Source organism: Antechinus flavipes, chromosome 3 (genome assembly GCF_016432865.1).
Source record: "Antechinus flavipes isolate AdamAnt ecotype Samford, QLD, Australia chromosome 3, AdamAnt_v2, whole genome shotgun sequence".
In the NCBI taxonomy this organism is placed as follows: domain Eukaryota; kingdom Metazoa; phylum Chordata; class Mammalia; order Dasyuromorphia; family Dasyuridae; genus Antechinus; species Antechinus flavipes.
The window spans coordinates 88,487,319-88,508,782 of NC_067400.1; positions in this window are offsets into that span (position 1 = coordinate 88,487,319).

Sequence of the window (21,464 nt, forward strand, 5' to 3'; positions counted from 1 at the left end):
CTCTTGAGCTAGTTGGAGACAGCTTCAGCTTGCCCTTGCCCTGGATTAAACAGTAATTGATAACAGTTTAAGATTAGTGAGAAAGACATCAAGTTAATAGCCTGATGTTTGTATTTCTTTATATCTTGCTCTATTTGTAAAGGGATTAACATTGTAGAAAATTATCAATATCTGGATTAGTGATAACAATAGACCCCCTCCCCCCAATTCACCATATACCAATTGCAGGAAAACAGTTTTTGATACCTAGCTTTACAAAGCCAAACATGCAAGGTGATAGCAAGCATCATATCTCCTAAGAAAACATTATCTGGAAAGTAAATCTGCTATCTAAAGTTTCAATATAGCTAAGTGCTCATTTACATACACACGTATCTCTGTGTATATGTATAAATTATTTTTGGATTATCTTTTGGAGAGTGTCTATAACATTGCCTCTCTTTATTAATGTGGATAATTGAAGAATGACTGGTAATTGTTTAGTTATTCCAGGATCTGAAAAACTCAATATAATTATCCCTGACCTCACAGATGTTAAAAGGAAATTTTCTTTTTTTCAGAATTAAAAGTTATTAAATTTGGTTCAAGACCTGGTAATGAAAAATTTTTGCCTGCAGATAAAAAATAACTTGCAGATGTTTGAATGTTCTCCCTGAGAGACTGCCAAAACTCGACTGATCCTGAAAATGGCATTTGTTTTATGAATAGGAACTCACAGTCCTAAGTTGGAGAAGAGAAGGGTAAAAAGGAAGAAGTGAGCCACATGTAAATTTTTGCATTCTAATTGGATACATTTTTCCTCTACCTTTCTTCTCCTTACCATGCAGTGGGTGCCAGCTGTCACTGAAAGCTGTTTCCAAACCAATTACCATTTCTTTATCAGAAAGGAGGATAAAAATCTTAACAAAAGAACAGATGAACGGATACTATTGGTACCTCAGAAACTGGAGCTACTCTTGAAAGGAAGTTGCATCTTTGCAGAATTATTATTATCAATCAGCCTTTATTGCTTCAGCTTTCTTTATTGCACGCTTACCCACAAAGTAATGAAAACATATAATAAAGATAGTAAAACACATAATATATCACTGTGCAGATATTGCAATCATAGCAAATCCAATGTAAATGCCCTATAGGGAATACTTGTGCTTTCTGAAACATTGCTAACAGTTTGCACGATGCAACATCACGTTATTTATCTACTAAACCTGTCACACTCTACTAAATATCATGTGAGCACCAACCCCAAATAATTGCTATTCCTTTCTATTCTCAGAACAAACTGCATATTTCTTTCCTCTAGCTGATTTTAATATTCACAAAGAATGGCTCCCACTCCTGAATAATTAATATATAATGATTACTAAGCTATGGCATTCTCCACCTATGTATGGTTTATGATTCTAGCCTCTCAAATCTTGCTAGGCTTCTTGCTCCAACATCTATTTACAGTCAGGAGCTAAGAGTCAGTAAATGACATGGAAACAACAGGCCTGACAGCATGGAATTCAGTCAATAATGATTTACAGGCACTGGATGCATCCTGTGTTCTTTATTCTTGAATCTTAAGCCCCATCTGCTGCTCAGGCTCCAATTTGCTCTCCTTTTATTAAATGGTTCTCGGATGATAGAGTTCTTTTTCTTTGTTTACATTTATGAAAAGCATCAAGACTCATGAGTTCAAATCAAATAAGCAAGGATACACTTCTTTTGTGGAATTTCCTTTTCTGGACATCAGTACTGTGGAAATACCCTTGGGATTTTTTTCTCATTTATAGAAAAACCTGCCACTGTCTCATGATCACATACTGAAGCTGTTTAATAAATATTACATAATAATGATAATTAATGAGTGTGAGTCACCCTAGAAGCCACAGAAGGGACTTAAAGATAACATAAAAAGGCTAATAAAGAAGGAACTGACAGCTCTCTTATGGAAATTAAAGCACAGTAAAATTCTGAACACTATTGCTACTATTTATCCTTAGTAGTTTCAGTGACAATGCAACTCAGATATTGGATGATACCAGAATGATAAGCAATAGCATTTAAAAAAGGGGGGTGGTGGTCAGAGATTGGGACACTTTGCAACCTGATCCAATGAATTGAATTTAAATGATGCTTCTAAAGTTGGCCTTGGGGGAAAGATGGAGTAAGTGAGTAAGGAGAAGATATGAATATGGTAGAAGAATCTCCTACATAGCACATAAACACACCCCAGAAATATGATTATATAAACTTCTTGATGGCTAGGGTAGAGTATAATAGAAAGATTTAAAATTATAAAGTACTTTGTATTTACCAATTAATTTAGATACATAATATAATTTGAATTTTATCACAATCTTATGCGTTAGACCAGGGCTTCTTAAACTTTTTCCATTCATGACCTCTTTTTACCTGATATATTTTTACACCACCCCAGATATATAAAATAGGAATACAAACCAAGAATTTATTGACAATAAATCATAATTTTGTGACCCACACATTCAGTTAGGTGACTTCATATGAGGTTGCAACGCAGTTTAAGAAGCTTTGCTTATTTTTATTTTTTATTTTATTATTATTTTTATTTTAAAATTATTTTACTGATAGATTTTTTTTATATGTCACCAAAATATGTTTCAGTTTCCCACCCACCCTTAGAAAACCAAATTCTCTAATAAAACTAATGTTTTTTAAAGGAAAAAAAAGAGAGAAAGAAATCAGCAGAACATATCAATACAACAATGAATGCATCACTAATCCCATTTTACAGAGAGGCTTAGAGAGATTAAGTGATTTACCCACCATGATACATGATTGATGGAGTTGGAAGTCCAATTGAGGACTTTTAAATCCAAGTACGTAGGATTTTATAACTAGAAAGGAATATAGTCCAATTGACTCATTTCACAGATGAGAAAACTGAGGCTGAGATAGAAGTGAATTGAGCAGGTTTACACAGAAATCTCCTGATGTCAGATCCAGTGCTCTTTTCACTCCCCTAGGCCTTCTCATTCATGTCTTTCAAAGCACCTAATCATATACAATCTATTGTAACAATGTAAGATATGAGAGTGAATTTCATTAAAAAGGAAAATATCAATAACTCCAGTAACCAAGTGAGTACCTTCAATTCACTCCTGAGTAATCAGTGACATGATTTCCCTATATTTTTTTTCTTATATATATTTTTCCTATTTTTTCCAGTTATATAGCTTCTTCTTTCTTCCATGTCTCTCAAATGTCCAAGGGGAAATATAGTTGACATTTTATGAACTAAACACTCAGACTGATTCTATATGTGAGAAATTTATTAACTTGTTTGTTATAGGAAGTGACATTAACTCCTAAAGGTACTAATGGAAAAGTTCCTTTACTAAATGGATTCTGGTAAGAATAACACCAAAACTTAGATCTTTTACTTCCTCTTGTAATATGATAACTTTGCTTTATTTTTCATTAAAAAATTTGAGACTATTCACCAAAAGCTTCCTATTCTTTCCTCTTCCTTATCTCATTTTTTTTTCAGAAACCTTCCTTCACTATTTTCTACTTTACTCTGGTTTTGCATAAAGAAGTGTCTCTTCTTGCCATATAAAATTTCTCTCTGTGCATAAATGATCCTATTTCATCGTGTTTTCTCTAGGAGAATTCTCCCTTTATTATTCCTGCTTTCTCACCAATCTTCAGTCTCCCCATCTACTGACTGCTTTCCTGATGCAAACAAATATGTTAAAATTACTCTGAAGCTCTCACTTGGTCTGTCCATTCCATCTAGATAACATCCTATTTGTTTTATTCCTTTTGTGACTCCCCCTCTCCTTCTATACTATCTTGTTTGTTGATCTCATGAATTCTTATGAATTTAATTATCTCTATGCAGATGATTCTCCAATCTACTTAGCCAGCTCTGACTTGCATATTAGACATTTTAATCTGATTGGTATACATCTTTGACTCAATGCATCAAAAATAGAACTCATTGTCTTTCCCCCTAAATCCTCCCCTTTTCCTTACTTATTGTCTACCATCCATCCCAGTCACTGTAACTCTCTACCTAGGTGTCATCTTTGAATTGTCACTCTTTGATCCTCCACATTCATATCTCCTGTGAATTCAACTTTTGCAACATCATATGTGTGTGTGTGTATGTAGGTCCCAACATTGCTACATCCTGGTACAATCCTTTATCACCTTATACCTGGATGATTACAGTAGTCTGCTATTTTGCTTATTACCCTTAATTTTTCCTAATTTGAGTCCATATTCTACTAAGCTACCAAAGTGATCTTTCTAAAGCACAGGTTTACCATAGGTCTACTCCTTTAGAACTTTGGTTCTTTAGAACAAGAACTATTTTTTGATTTTTTTTTTTTTTTTTTTTTTTGTATTTCCAGGGCTTAGCAAAGTGCCGAACACCTAATAAATTGAATAATCTTCTTACCCCCCTAATTTTTGCTCTTTTACTAAAGGACTTTAATATTCATGTAGATGCTCCCTCAAACTTTCTTAACTGTCTCCTCAATTGCCTTAAATCATATGACCCACTCTTTCACTCCATTTCTGTCACATATAAGGAAGCTCATACACTTATTTTTGTTGTAATCTAAAGTGTTCCATTCCTGTAGTTAGAAAACTCTAAGTTTCTCCTTAGATGACCATATCCTTCAATCTTATGTTTCCCATCTCCTACGTCTTTTACTCACCCTCATTAGGACCTCCATTTCTGCTACCCTTCAATACTTTCTCAGGCTTAACACAGACTCTGTGTTCTTCTCCTGTCTTCAACCTCACTATAATAATTACCCATTTCAATTCTCTGCTGTCAATTGCTCTTGAATTTTTTATTCTAGTGGTCTTATAGCCATTCTTCTCTTTTCAAACCTCGGCTCTGGAATACCTTCAATATCTGTTTTCTCTGCTTCTACTCATAAGCTGCTGAATGAATCTGAAGGAAATCCTACAACTGTGCTGCTTGGGTACCTTATGAATTCATGTTTTGCAACCTCAATTGAGCCCTCACTAAACCGAGATAATACTTTCTTACCCTCACTAAATGACTGCCTCTCTCACTTCCTATAGAAGCCACTGAATCTCCCATACCTCCTCTATGCTGTTTTGTTATATTTTTACTCAATATGTTATTTTTGCTTATAGACTTTTATCTTTTTATGTATCACATTTCAAGCTTAACCTCTTCTTTATAGTGGTAGTTTCCAAATTCAATGTAATCCTAATTGAGTTTCTTTTGAATTTGAAATCTTTCTTTCCAGCTGCTTATTTTCTCCCCTTTAACTTGGAAGTTCTAGATAATGATTATAATATTTCTGAGAGTTTTAATCTCAGGTTTTCTTCCAAAAAGCGAAGACTAGGTTCTTCTATTTTTAAAATTTCCCCCTCTTTTATTGTTTCTTGACCACCATCTCTGTAGTCTTTGATATTGTTAATCACCCTCTCTTACTTGACATTCCCTTCTCTCTAGGTTCTTTTGGGACATTACTGTCTTCTCATTCTCTTTTTATTTATTTGACTATTCCTTCTAAGTCTCCTTTGCTGGATCTTCATTCAAATGTCTTTCAATTGAAGATGTCCCACAGGGGTCTGTTCTGGTCTCTTTTCTCTTCTTCCACTAAGGTGCTTCATTTGGTAATCTCATCAGCTCTCATGGATTTATCATCTCTCTATTGAAGATTCTTTATCTATCCTGCCCCAACTTCTCTGCTAACCTTCAACCTCACATCTCCAAACCATAGGAGTTTTTGAATGCTTGGAAGGTTAGCTGGAGAAATGATCTCAGGTTCTGGTCCCTTATCTTACCAGATGGTCTTCAGACTCTATCCAAGACCATAAAATGCAAGTAGCCAAATTGGTCTTCTCTCCTACACTTTGCATTGGAGCCTCTCAATCACTGAGCTAGCTCTGGCTGCTATATGAGCATTTCTGAAAAGTATACTGCCAAACTAAACAAACTTATCCACAGTCTTCAAAATTTCTGCATGATGTGCTGAGCCTCTTGTGGAGAACCTCTTTTCTTAGTGTTAGTTGTCATATTAAAATGAGTCTAAGTGACAGAGAATAAGTACTCCATTGTTGTTTATTGACTTATTGATTATTTCTTGATAAATTCCTTCCTCAGAACCCATAAGCTTCTGAATATCATTTTCTGGGGGCTTGGGCTGGAAACACACACACACACACACACACACACACACACACACACACACACACAATTGTAATTTTTCCTTACATTTTTAATAACTTCTTGTGCTGGCCCTCTGTCTTCAATCTTGGAATAATTGTAGGAGAGGTGATCTGTTTCAGTTTTTGTCATCTCATCTGAAATTTTCTAAAAAAAATTTTCAGTGGTCTTTCAGCTGTTTCTGAGGTTGTATGGGATGTACTGAGGGGGAAAAGTTTACAGAACTAGGTTATTTGTACACTTTTATATAATAATATATTTTGTATAGTAATTTTAACTATGAACCCCACATGAAAAGCTAATTATTTGAGATTTTATATCATTAACTTCAGAAAACAAAAGCATTATCATTCCTACCTAATGGTTAATGACATATAGTCCAGTCTAGCCCTATATTAGCGTAAATATGAAGTCAGTAGAGAGGGTGGAGAAAGCCCAGGATGTCACTTCTGACCAGCATCATAATCATTTGGAAACATGTGAAATGACATTTTTCTTTTCTGTCAACATGACAAAATTACACATGTATTTCCAGAGGCAGATGCATACCAGCTGTCAGGGTATAGTTCTTAATTAATTTTTATTTGAATATTCAAATTTGGAAAATTCTTACATTAGTGTGTACTTCTCTGTAGTTTTTTGACTACATAGATATTTCTGGGGTGTTGTTAGTGAAAAATTTAAATGAATCAAATATAAATCTCTGGAACTTTCAAGTTTTAAAGAAGAGTTACATGACAAATCTGTATTTTCATCACATTTCTCACCATATTCATCTATTCCACAGCAAAATTAAGAATCTAAGAAGTAGACACTACATAATACTGCAATCTAATCAAGACATGAAGGGCAAATAGAAGAAGGGTGAAAAATATTGATTATTGTGTATAATATTCTATTTTAATAAATCCCAGAATTTATCTTCATGACAAAAAGAAATAATAACTCCTTATCCTCTTGTCTCCATCACATCCAATTTGTTGCTAAATATTATAGTTTTCACTTTTACATATTTACAATGTAACACTAAAGTTGTCCAATTGTTGCCTTTCATTCTTACTATGTGACTAGTCCTCATAATTTTCCAGTCATGTCTATCCTCAATCACTTTTTAATGTTATTTCTCTTATAAAACATCACTGGTAATATGCCATAAACCACTTATATCTACCACATGTCTTCCCACTGACCTTTTAGGTTATTTGTAATTTTGATTTTCTGAGACTGTTTCATGTTTCAATATAGCAGAACATTGATACTAAGGAAATAGATTTTTGTGGAAACAAAAATTTTGAAATTATCTAAAGCCCTGTATAGTTACCAAGTATGATACAGTGTGTGATGTCCTTTTCCTATCTGAAATATGACCTCAATATGTTGTCTAATTGAAGCAAATATACAAGACATATGCATTGATGGACTAAATCAACAGGCTTTCCTTCTAGCTAAGAGGTTATAGTGTAGGCAATATATATTTTTCATCTCCTTTTCTTTCAGTGTATATGTCAGACTTTTGTCTTTCATACTGATGTGGATTTCTCCAAGCAGATTTTGTATTGTGTTGGGACTATGTTACAATTAATACTATATCATCTTTTTAAAAAAAGAATATTTTGAGATCCTCAAGAGCAAAAAGGAATCCTTGGATGTTGCTCAATATATCTTCTGAGACCAATGTCTCACTTCAGGTGAGATATTTTTCTCCTTGTCTTACACCTCTTAAGATATCAGTTCTCAGCAGATTTGCTGAACAAATTTCTGTTGTCATATCTATCTTAGTCTTGCAAAACTTTCGTGTTAGTACAGGGGAAATCTTGTTTTATCAGAACCTTCAAAGTTCTGTTTTATTTTATTGAGTCATATTTTTTTAAGCCAATGAACAGTATACTCAAGATGGTCTTATTCAACATACCTCTGAATGTCTGTAAGATCATTGATAATCTCATTGTTGACAAATTCATTTGCTTAATTGAGTCCCTTGAATTGTGAATAAATTAATAAAATATTTGTTAAGCAATTACTACATATGAAGTATTGTGCTATACCTAAGTGTACACATAGAAAAGTAAGATAGTCCTTGCTTTTAATGAGCTCAGATTTTTCACCTACATTTGACACTGTTGGCCATCGTTGAATATTAACATTTAAAAAGTACCTTAGAGATCATCTACTCCAAAGAATAAGTGAATTTAAATTCTCCTTATGACATTCCCAACAAGTGGTTATCTATTTTCTGTGTGAAGACTTCTAGTAGTAATGAGCTCACTGTTTCCTGAAATAGCAGATTTCACTTGTACAAACAACACTTTTCACACATTTTTTTTTTTTTTACATTAGGTTGAAATCTGTCTTCTGATTCTTGGATACAAGTACAATGATGCTGATCCACTTGTAAATATTTCAAAACTGTTTATCATGATTCTTCTTTTTCTCTCCATACACATACATCTCTTCTCTTCTTTGGGCTAAAGGTCCCCAATTCCTTTAAAGGATCCTTGAATGATATGGCTTTCAGTCCTGCTAGGTGGTATAGTAGCCTAACTCTGAATCTGAAGGAAAGAAAATTCATCTTCATGAGTTCAAATATGGCCTCAGACATTGACTAGCTGTGAGACCCTGGGAAAGTCACTGAACTTTCCATTTTTCCTCATCTAAAATAGTTGGAAAAGGAAATGTCAAACCAATCCAGTCTCTTTGCCAAGAAAACCCCAGAGTTACAAAGAGCTGGAATATGACTGAAATTGAAACAACTGAACAACAATAACATCTTTTCATTCTCATTCTTTTCATCTAGATGCATTTAGTTTGTGAATGTTCTATAAATGTGGCACTCTGGACTGAACAAAATACTGGCATTATGAAATGATTTGAACAGAATATAGATTTGTCGACTTCTGCAATATGGGCACTCTATTTTCATTCATGCAGCTTCCATATTTTTTAAAGGAAATAATAAAATATGCTTCTTTCATGGCATTGTTATAAGCACCAAATAGGATAATGTATTAAAAAAAAAAAAAAACTACTTTGGATACCTTAAAGTGCTTTATAAATGTAAGCTGTTTTCAGTTGTCCTCCATGATTCTTACTTCAAATTTAACATATCCCAAACTGAACCCATTATCTTCCCTCTAAAACCTTTTTTTCCTGCCTTCCTTCCTTTTAATGGTACTATCATCTGCTCTGTCAGCTGGACTTAAAAGCAGGTTATTTTTATGGTCTTAAGGTCCCATGTTCAATATGTCATTCCTGTGCTGATTATATTACTCAATATATTCATGGAACTTTCCCCCTTTTCATCTCTGCCTCCTGGGCTTCCAAGTTTTTCCACAAAGTTTCAGTTAAAATCTTACCTTGTACAAGAAGTCTTTTCTAGTCCTCATTAATCTTAGTGCTTTTCACCTAAAATAGATCTCCTTCAACTTAGCTTGAAAACATACAATGTTGATGCTAAGTGAAATGAGCAGAACCAGGAGATCATTATGCATGGCAACAGCAAAATTATATAATGATCAATTCTGATGGACATGGCTCTCGTCAACAATGAGGTGATTCAGACCAGTTCCAATTGTCTTGTGATAAAAAGCCATCTACATTCAGAGAGAGGACAGTGGGAACTGAATGTGGGTCATAGTATTTTTCACTCTTTTTTGTTGTTGTTTCTTTGCATTTTGTTTTCTTTCTCATTTTTCTTCCTTTTTGATCTGATTTTTCTTGTGCTGCAAGATATTTGTGGAGATATGTATAGAGGAATTATGCATGTTTAACATATATTAGATCACTTGCCAACTGGGGGAGGGAGTGAAGGAAGGGAGGGAAAAAAATTAGTACACAGAGTTTTGTAGGGGTGAATGTAGAAAACTTTCCATGTATATATTTTGAAAACAAAAAGCTATAATTTAAAATTTTAAAAAGAAAACATACAATAGTCATGAAGGTAGCTGAAAGTGTGGATGACATAGAGCTTGGGTCGGATATCAAAGATACGAAGGTTATCCACTGCATGGTGAGAAATAAACAATTGTCCTGATTTTTCTCTTGCCACTGGATTTTGATGTTTCAGGAAGAGAAAGTAAGGCTGATGACAGAGCAGCCATGTCTCACTTAAATCCAATTCATGTACAAATCAAGACATCATTCCATGATGCCATTGGTTCCCTTCAAAAATGAAGAACAAACAACATTTCCTTCAATTTATCTTGTATTCACATAAGTTGGTTTCTTGTTGTCTCTCTCATTAGAGTATGAACTCCCTGAGAACAGGAACTGTTTTTTGTCTTTCTGCCTTCAACACTTAACATAATGTTAAGGGCATATAGATAGCAAATAGGGCATTTGGGGCAAATGGATAATTGCTGGATTGTATAGTTAGTTTGGCCCTGTTTCTTAAAAAACTCAAATGAAGAAACTGCCTTTGCTATTCTCTGGATTTCAACTGTCTCATCTATTTAAAAAAATAGACTAGTTTACTTTTAGGGTCCTTCTCCTCTCTATAGTCTATGAATCTGACAGCCAAAAATGCTTGATTAGCTGTATTTCTTAAGGATCTAATAATTATTGACCTAAGTCAGAAATAGTATAGTACAGTGGCTTAGACTCAGGAAGACCTAATTTCAAATCCTGTTTCAGAAACTCTATAATTGTGTGTCTGTAAACAAGTAACTTAACCTCTCTGAATCAGTTTCCTCATTTATAAAAAAATGGAAATAATACAAGCACCTACTTCAAAATGTTGTGGAAGGGTCAATTGAGATAATGTATATAGGGGCAGCTAGGTGGTATAGAAGATAGAATACCAGCCCTGAAGTCAGAAGGACCTGAGTTCAAATCTGGTCTCAGACACTTAACTCTTTCTATCTGTATGACCCTGGGCAAGTCACTTAATCCCTTGGCAATTGCCTCAGCCAAAAAAGAAAAAAAAAGAGGTAACATATATAAAGTAATAGATATTAGCAATTTTAAAAGGAAAATATTTTGATAAATTCATCTACATCTTAATTTTTATCAATTTAAAAGTGGGATAGATTTCTAACATGATTTTATACTTCTATATTAATATTTATAGGCTTCTAGGCTGTCATTGATTTAGAAGTGGAAGACAATAGAGATTATAGTCACCTCTTTCTTCCCCTTCCCCATTCCCACTTTTATAGAGAGCAAAGTGAATTCTGTAATGGGTGGGGAGTAGGGAGAGTAAGTTAATAGCAAAGTAGTTCAATGGAATCCTTAAAAGAAATTCCTAGATTAATATAATGCAGGGTACCTTTATTATTGGAATAGATTTTAACTTTAGTCTTCTCTAGTACTCTCAATGAAATATATTTCAATCTAAAGGAAAATAAGTTACTCACCAGCTGTGATGAATGCAGTCTTGCCTTTTAATTGTGGCATGTCCCCATAGTACTGGAAGGAAATAAACAGTGTATCTCCTGGGAAATATAAAGTATCCACCATGAGAATAAATCTCTTTGGAGTGAGCTATACCTAGAGTTCTTTTCTACAGTGTACTTTTCAGTAATTCCACAATCTTTTTTGGTTTATCAGCTTCTTTTTATTTGCTAAGTGGTGATAGTAATGCACATGTTTGCCTTTTCCAGTAAATCATCCATTTACAATTTGGCTTTCTTTCAATTTCAGATTCCCATCAGAAGAATTTTACCTCTAGGCATATTGCAACCAATTTCCTTTGTAATTAATACCATATCGGTCTCATAGTCCATTTCGACTCCCAAATGAAAATTGATGAGGCAGTCAACCACAAATAAGTATCACATACCACTGATTAAAGTATCAGTCTAGCTGCTAGGGTATCATGCTGCAACACTGAATCATAACCAGTGTCTGAATTTTCTCATCTTTTGCAATTCATATTGCCCATAGTGAGGATTCATAAATTGATATTAAGAGGCATAAGCAAGGATTTTATATGCTCCCTTTCAAAATTCCACTAGGAAATCTAATGTTTAAAAAAATGGTTGTATGACCAGAATGAGAGAACACCCACTAGGACAAAATACCCTTGGATTTCAGAGATATCTCCCCCCAAAAATCAACTATTGAGCAACCAATAAAAAGCTTTTGGGAAAATAGTCCAGCAATATGGTTTCTCTGTACTTTAAGAAATGCCAGTTAAGTGGTGGGGTCAGATAGATCTTCCAGGGAGGCTAAAGGAAGGGCTGGGAAAGAACCTATTGGTTCAGTTTCATGTTAGTCACCCATATCCAAGCACCCACAATAGTTTGTCATTTCAATCTGCCATCTCAGAAGCTTTCTTCTTGGACACTCTCCATAGCCCCAGTCCTTAAAATAAAGTAATAGAAAAAAATCCTTTCTTTTTTTTTTTTCCTTCAGTGTCAAATAGCAAAGTTTGAGGAAGTCTCCTCTAGAACATACTCTAACCTTCTTTTGTCTTTCCTCCTTCCACTCCCCATTAACTCATTCATTAATCTAATTGGCTCATAAGCTAAACAAAAACATAATTCTTCTTATCAGTTGGTCAAGCTTATAAAGCAACCTATCTCTCCTTCCCCAGAAAACTTCACTGTTATCACAGGATCTTAGATTTAAAATGGGAAAAGATCTGTACATCATTTAAAACAATCTTATTTTAGAGATAAAGCAATGGAGGCTCAAGAAAGCTATGACTTGCTATTATAGAGGTAGTTAAAAATGACAGTCAGGTTTCTAAACTGGGTTTTCAGACTCTGAATCTGACATTTTGGGGATTTCCTCATCTCCCAGAAATGTAAAATTTCTAACGTATTTGTCCTTTGTTTTTGAAGAATACTAAGGTCATCATGGATGACTTGCACATGAATTATATTTAAATAATAGGTCATTTTCATTCTCTCTTCCAGTCATCAAAGTTCAGTGGCAAGACAAAAATCAGAATAATTGATCATGGCCCTGTATGCAGTGGATTATGGATTACATTGGTGCCTTCAATGTCTGATTAACCTCTAAGCATTCCATAGCACCTGCTTCAGCTGCCTTTAAGGGTGCTGGAACAAATTGTTCTCATCTACCCATTCTGCTGGAGGAAGTCTTCACATGCTTGGGGTAGACAAACCCTTGGTCCCTGAAGGATTTGAGCCTATTAACTTCCCTCAATTTAGTTTAATGCATCTGCCAAGATGGCTTTACTGGGGCATGGCTCCTTGCTGTATATGCTCCAGCTTTTTGGATCAGCTTGATGAGGAAGGAGCAGGAAGAGAGGTCAACAAATCTCATATTAAAACATACTTTGGGGGGAAAAAAAAACATCCACAGATCAAAGCTACCTGTCCTGACTGTGCCCTCCCTGCTTCCATGAATAACAGTGTAAGAGCTTGTCCCTGGACTGGGATTGGTTTCAGCAACCTTACATGAAGCCTTTCATAGCAAGAACTGATTCAACAGCAATGGTCTCTCAGGTGATTAGACCAAATCCATAAGTCAACCCCATAATAGCTTGATTATACAACTTTAAATCCCTTCCAACTCTTTGAAGTCCTTGAAGTTAAAAAACTAAAAACTACATATAATATAATATGCCACACAGGGTATCTTTAGAATTTTCCAGCTTCCTGGTTTCTGGACAAAGCCAGTCCAAACTTTTTCCCTGATTTTGTTTGTGTTCCCTCCTTGAAATTAAAAAAAATTTATCTGTCACCATTTTCTTCCTCCTCTTCCTCCTCCTCTTCCTCTTCCTCCTCTCCTCCTCTTTTTTCTCCTTCTTCTTTCATCATCATCATCATCATCATCATCAGTTAGTTTTAAGACCTTTTTAAGAGACATGGAAAGCTTATTTTCTTTCCCAGAATACATTGAAGAAATAGATGATCTTGTTAAGAATAAAGAACACAAGAAAATCCAGAATGATCATGGATTTAAAGCTATAAGGAAACTTAAATATATTTGATTCAGCTCCCTGATAGGATCTTTGGAAAATAGAATCAGAGCTGAAAGGGACCCTGATACTCTTTGTATCCAACTCATTTTTTTTTTTTTAATGATGAAGAAACTGAGACACAGGGATATTAAATGACCAAAGTCATATGACTAGGAAGTGTTTCAGGGAAGATGTGAATTTGGGTCAAGATGATTGAAATCAAATGTCAATCTACCATATCACATAGACTCTCAAGAAACTATATAGTCTGGAAGAATGGAAATTGAGAGGATGCTCATCAGTTGAGAAATGGCTGAAAAAACTGTTGGTGTATGATTGTGATAGAATGCTATTATACTATTGTATGAGTTCAATCTCATCTCAGACACTTAACTTCCTAGATATATTAGTCTAGGGCAAGTCACTTAATCCCAATTGCCTCAGGAAAAAAAAAATTGTAACTGGGGAACTTAAGGGGACTTGGTAAAGGTCTCACAGGTGCACAGGTTTTAAGTGTCAAAGATAGGATATATATTCAGGTACATTGATTACCCTTTCCTTTGAATACCTCCATTTCTGTACTGAACTATTTAAAAGCATAAAATATTTGATTGGATGAGACCCTGGAGTTTACTAGGTTCAGCCACTTTATCTTCCAGAGAAGTAACCTGGGGCCCAGGATAGGGTCAAAAGTTATAGAACTAGGTTATAGCAGAGCCAGAGATAAAATCCAAGTTCGCTGACCCCAAGGCCAGTCTTCTTCTCATGATAACACTGTTGTCCCATTTTGTCTAAGACAACATGGTGAGTAAGGGCAGGTGACAATGGTCCCCTGAAGCAAATTTATTGGAAAACATGGACAAAATTGAGACAAGATGGGTTAGAATATATGGAATATTATCTCTATCTGTGGTACTAAAATGTATACTCATGGGGAAGTGCTCACGCATCCACTGAAATGACAAACTGTCTCTGGCCTTTTGTCTGTCATCCAGCCACATTTATTAACTGCCCACTTCATACAAACAACATTCCTGTAGAATTTAAGCTCCTTGTGTCAAGGACTAATTTTGATTTAGCTTTCTATACTTAGTTATAACACTATGACTTAACTATGAATGCTAATTAAATTAAGCTAAATTGAATTGAATTGAATTGAAGATATAGTGGAGAAACTTTTTCAGAAATAGAAGAATGAAGAGCTCCCACAGATGATTTATAGAGATACAAAGTACTCAGTTAACAAAGGCAATTGAAAAGTAGAACACAATGATGTAAAATTTGGGTGACAAGCAAATATATTTCTCCTATTGCAAAGGATCTAGGAATTCCATTGAAATGACTGTTTTTTCCATGGAAGCAGATTGCAATCCTTTCCCACTTTATAACATAGTTTTTTTAAGGTGTTATGGCCAAAGTAATTGGGTTCACTTGGTAGCTATCTCCTTTTGAAGATTGCCTCCAAATATTATAAAACTGATTCTCAGACTACAGATGTATGCCATAACCAGGTACAAGGAAATTTTAAAATTTTCTGTTTTTAAATTATATTTTATTTATTTTTACTTTTTAAAAAAATTGAATTCCAAATTTTCTCCAGACTCTTCTATACCCACTGAAAAGACAAGCAATATTATACCAATTATATGAAATATGCAAGATATAATCCATATTAGCCATGCAAGAAAAATAAAGAAATTATGCTTCAATTTGCACTCAGAATTCATACATTCTCTTTGTGGATGTAGATAATATTTTTTCTTGTAAGTTTTTTAGAATTGTATTGGTTAATTGTATTGATCAGATTATCTAAGTCTTCATCAATTGCAATATTGCTGTTCAGTTTAATCTTTTAAACTTTAATGACTTAATTTAATTCATTTTAAGTATTTTTAAAATTGAGAATCTACTATTCAAAAGGTCCATTGTGAGAGACAGAAAATTAAATAGATGTAGAAAAATTATTGCCCTAAGGGAGCTTATAATATGGTGAGGAAAGTGGCAAAACACTTGGTAAAGAAAAATCTAAACTCATTTCTAATTCAGCACCTGAAAGAGTGGTACCAAATTGGGCTCTGAGAACAAATGTACCTCCATTGCTTTTTATATGCTTTCATTGTTCTTTCTATAATTCTATGTATTCATCATGCTTGTTGTTTCTTATGGCACTGTAACACTAATTACATTTGCAATCCAGCTTGCTTAGTCATTTCTCAATTATTGTTCATCTAATAATAACTATAATAGTAATGGGTAATATTTATATAATGCTTACTATATACCAGACAGTGTGCTAAGAGATTTATACTCAACAACAACAGGAGGTAGCTGATATTATTAACCCCATTTTTTACAAATGAGGAAGCAGGCAAAGGCTAAGTGACTTTCCCAAGGATATACAGATTCTATATATCTGAGGCTGAATTTGAACTCAGATCTTTCTGATTCCTGCCCTGACACACTCTTCACTGCCATCTAGATACCATATTTTTTTGTTTCCACAAAAGTAGTGCTATGAAAATTATGATATATTTTGAGACTTTCTTTTTATCAATGATATTTTTGGGATATACGCCTAGGAGTGCAATTTCTGAATCAAAAGGAAAGGACATTTGACCACTACATTAGCATAATTCCAAAATGTTTTCCATAATGTTTTTCTTAATACACAATGGATTGTGTCCTTATTTTTCCACAATTCTTTCTTCAATACTGACTATTTTCCTATTTTTTCATTTTTACCCATTTACTGAACGTGAAGGAAGCCTCAGAGTCTAAATCACTCTAATCCTTTGAATCACATGTAGCATGGATTGCAATTATTTTAACTCTTTTCCACCTTTTTCTTGTGCTAGAACAGTAGGCTCTGCTTCTCCTCTATTTTTTTATAGAACTTTCACAAAGCAGCCCTGACATAATTTGAATAATTAGCTTAATCACTCCAGAGGAAGATGGAGGAAGAAGGGAGAATTGATGACTGATGGTAATCTCTGAATTCTAAAACCCAGAGTAGAAAACAGGAGGATGCTGAATAGAGACAGTTTCTAGATATTGAACAATATAGTAGATAAATGGTAATTATTTAGAATAACTATATAAGAGGTTGAAGACAAAGACTCATTTGAACAATGCTAGAAGGAAGAGTTTCCATAAATTACCCATATTCAAAACCAAATTTTCCAAAGTATAGAGATAAAAGTCTGTTTATGAGTTGTAGACATTGACCATACAGAGGCTCCAGAATAATCTCTCCATATGGAATCTTGGATGAGAGTGTATCCCTTGAAGAAACTCATGTCATCTACTTATATAAACCAGCAATCATAGATTACAGCAGATGGAACTATGTAGGACACTGAAGAAAGCCTGTAACTAGCCACCCCCACCATCTTCCAGGACATGAGGTAACAGCTGGTGATTGGAAAGCATTTAGCAATGAAAGTATTGAGATGCCATGTGAAATAGCATTATAATGACAACAAAAAGGAGAAAACTTTGACTTTTTCTCTTGCCGAAAATACAATTGGAGTTCTCCCAATTGGAAAGATATAGTAAATGCTAGAGACTATTTAAATGGCTTCTCTAGTAGAATTTCTCATGAGTCTTCATGGTCTCAGGTGTAAGTTCTTTTTTTTTCTTCCTAATCAATAAACCTTTAGGTAATTTTTTCATATATCAATGGAGAATGATTTTTTATCCAAAATTTGCCAGAAGAAGAATCAGAACACAAGCCCTCCAAATATAGTGCACTTTCATACCTGAAATACAAAATCTTTACTCAACATCCTTGACTAGTGATCCTCCAATTTCTGCTTCCTTCCAATGAGATGCAAAATTCACTATCTTATAAAGTATCCCATTCTACTTTTGAATTGCCCTAATTCAAGAAGTTTGGTCTTTGACAGAGTCATTTAAGAAGCATTTATTAAGTGCTTTTATGTGTTTAGCATGTCTGCAGATACAAAGTAAAAAAAAAAAAATTCTTGCTTTTAAGTGACTTAATTTATTTATATAGCAGAACTCCACATAGACTAGTGAATTTGTTGTTTGTCCTTTATTCTCAAAGAGGACCATCACATTGGAGAAATGATGCCATGATATGCAAGCTAATTGAATTTAAGTGACTCTACCTCTCTTCCCCAGAGTCATTTGGGTCCAGAGAGGATATAAATCAGTATGACTGGAGATGGCACTGGAGGTAGTAATACCTTGGCCTTTTAAAGTGAAGCTTTTCCCAAGATATTTCCAAGGTCTCAGTTTCACTGAGGCAATGCCCATCCAGTGATTAAGGCTAAATAAGAAGTAAGGCAAAGAATGGCCTTTTTTACCTAGTTTAAAAAAATCAATCTGGGAGGGGAAGACTCTCAGAGTTTCTAGATAAAACAGAAATATTTGCTATTACCCTCACTTTAAGCCATCAGGACCCAAACAGTGACTGAGTGAGGCTTGAGCTGGGACCTATTGATGGCCAATCAATGAAAGCCAGAGTGATTTAGGTTTAAGGAATGGTGCTTAAGAAAGAAATCTAGTCCATAAACCCCAGATATTTTGGAAGATTTCAACACTCAAAATGTATATATATTTGGACAGAGCACCAGCAAGTAAGGGATATGATTTTCTATGGGGACAGAAAGAGAAGAGGGAAGGAAAGAGGGAAGAAAGAAGACAAAAGGAAGGAAGGAAAGAAAATAGGGAGGGAAGGTAGAAAGGAAGAAAGAAAAAAGGGAGAAAGACAGAAAGGGAGGAAAGAGGGAAGGAAAAAAAAAAGGAAGAACGGAATTATGTTGCATTGGGATAACTCCTACTATTCACAGGTTGCTGTTTGTCTTTATTGTAGAAGAAGACCATGACATCAGGGAAGTGACATGCAAATAAATTGGATTTACATGAGGGAGGATTGTGCAAGGTCACCAGCCTGACTCAGTGGCAAGGTACAAATTAGGATGATAGATTGACATTGGATGCAGTGGGAGATTCAGACCTTTTTAAGGAAAAACCTTTCCCAGATCTCAGTCAAACTGAGACTGAGGCAATGCCCAGTTAGTGATTAAGGATAGATAAGAAATGGGGCAAAGAATGGTCTCTTTTACCCAAGTTAAAAAATCATTCTGGGAGGATTTCTGGACAAAACAGAAATAATTGCTATGTCAGATCTACATGTTGGAAAACTGATAGCTGAGTGGAGGATATAGACTTGAGCTAAAAAGATTAGATAGAATGCTATTGTAGTAATTAAGATAAGTAATGAAGGCCTAAAGGAGTTTTTACATGAACCTAGAGGAAGGGACTTCTATGAAAAAAGTTGATAAGGTAGAAATGACAAGATTTGAAGAAAAAAATGCAAAATTTGACAACAGTTTGATAAGAAGTGAGTGAGAATAAGGAGAAGGGATGACAACTTTGACCTAGATATCTAGGAAAATGGTGATATCATCACAATGGTTTGGAAAGGATCAGAGTTTAGGAGGAAGGATAATAAACTGTTTTGGCATTTTTACTTCAAGATGTCCCAAAGTCAGATGTAGATGAGTGACTAGCTTAGCAAAGAGATTAGGGTTGGATATATAGATCTGCAAACACTACAAACCAGAACTTATTGTTTTGTTGATCATCTAGTCTTTAGAAAATGATGGAGAAAATATAAATAATGTAGACTTACTTAAAAGAGGGTTGTGCATATTTTTGGAGGGATAGGGAGAAAGCTAATGTTTAATTTTTTACCAGCACACCTTTGAGTATCCTTTGGGAATTCATAAAACATGTCAGTCTTTTACATGACAATTCTTAAAGTACCTGGAAATAACTATTATGTTCTCTTTAAATCTTCATTCCTGGCAAAGCATCCCATTTTTCTAGTGATAACTCAAGTCTCTTATTCTGCTCTAGCTACAAATGGACAGCAAGGTGGGGAAATTATAGAAAATTCCATTCTACATTTCAAGTATGTTCTCTGAGTCAGAGATGAGAAAGTTAGGCCTTAATTTAGTTAAGAAAGAGAGGAAGTCATTGGGGGAAACAAATACAATGGAGTAAACCAAAATATGGTAAAAAGCCAAAAAGTCAGGTGGGATGATGAGTCAATATCTGCTTGAACATGATCACTTCAAGAACTTAGATTGTGTCCTGAGATCCAATTTTTGTGGGACCCACTGGGGTTTTTCATCCTAGGAATCACAGAATGTTAAAATTGAAAGGGACTTCATAGGCTCTGCAGAAACACAGGTGTAGAAATGACATCACTGCATGGAATCATGCAAGTTGTTAAGGACAGAATTTGAACTCAAGCCCAAGCCTTCTCATTCTAGGTCCTGTGTCACATTTCCTCTGGACCATTTTCCCACTTAGTCTTCCCCCATGTCTTCCATGGGATGATTCTTTTTCAAAATTTTGGTGCTTTTTGATTCTAAGTGGAAACTTGATGATGAAAATGAACTTATTAATCATTATTATGCTTCATCATTACAAAGACAGATGCCTACTTATGTCCCTGCTATTCTATCTATCCTAACAGAGAATTAAAAGAAATTAATGAATTAATAGCTTTCAGTTGTTTTTCAGTTATGTCCAACTCTTTGTGACCCCATTTGGGTTTTTTTTTGGGAAAGATACCAAAGGATGGTTTGTCATTTCCTCCTTCTAGTTCATTTTATAAGTGAGCAAACTGAGGTATCTATGCCCCCCACAACCAGTAAGTTTCTGAGACCAGAAATGAACCCATCTTCCTGATTCCAAGCTCAACCCTCTATCCACTATGCTACCTACTTTCCTGAATTAATACATACATCCATGCTATTCACCAAGGCAATTTTTTTTATTCTTTCCTGATCTCTCAGGATAGACAAAATATTCTATTATCCCAAAATACTCTTTTATTTCTATTAAAATTATCTTTACAATCCCCCAAAGCTATACATAAACGCAAAAACACAGGGCTCAGGATGACAGAATAGAGCTGGGACCTTGGACAAAGTTTGTGTATCTCTATCCTGAACTGTCATTGTGTAACATGTGACTTCAGAAAGTTAATGATATAGTCCCTATGAAAAACAAGATTTTCAGATATCAAAAAGATTATTTAAAAAAAAAAGTAAAATTAAAGCATCTTCTTTTTTGGTGTCCCCTGCTTAATTGCCTTAGGTAGTATTTCACCTTTGCCTAGACTCAAGTCAGGGGTGACAGCAATAGTACAGAGAAATCAAAGAAGTTTTTCTATCTGATGCTTGAGAGAAGGGAAACATTCCTTCTTGCCTTTAATTTCTCTTTTGAAATGTGTTGATCACAAGAAAGTAGAATTTAGAACTAAAAAAAAAATCCTTGGAGCTCATCTTTTCCAAGTTTTTCATTTTATATGGGGTATCTAGGTGGACAATATAAATATGTGTTTATTTACATATACATGTATATGTA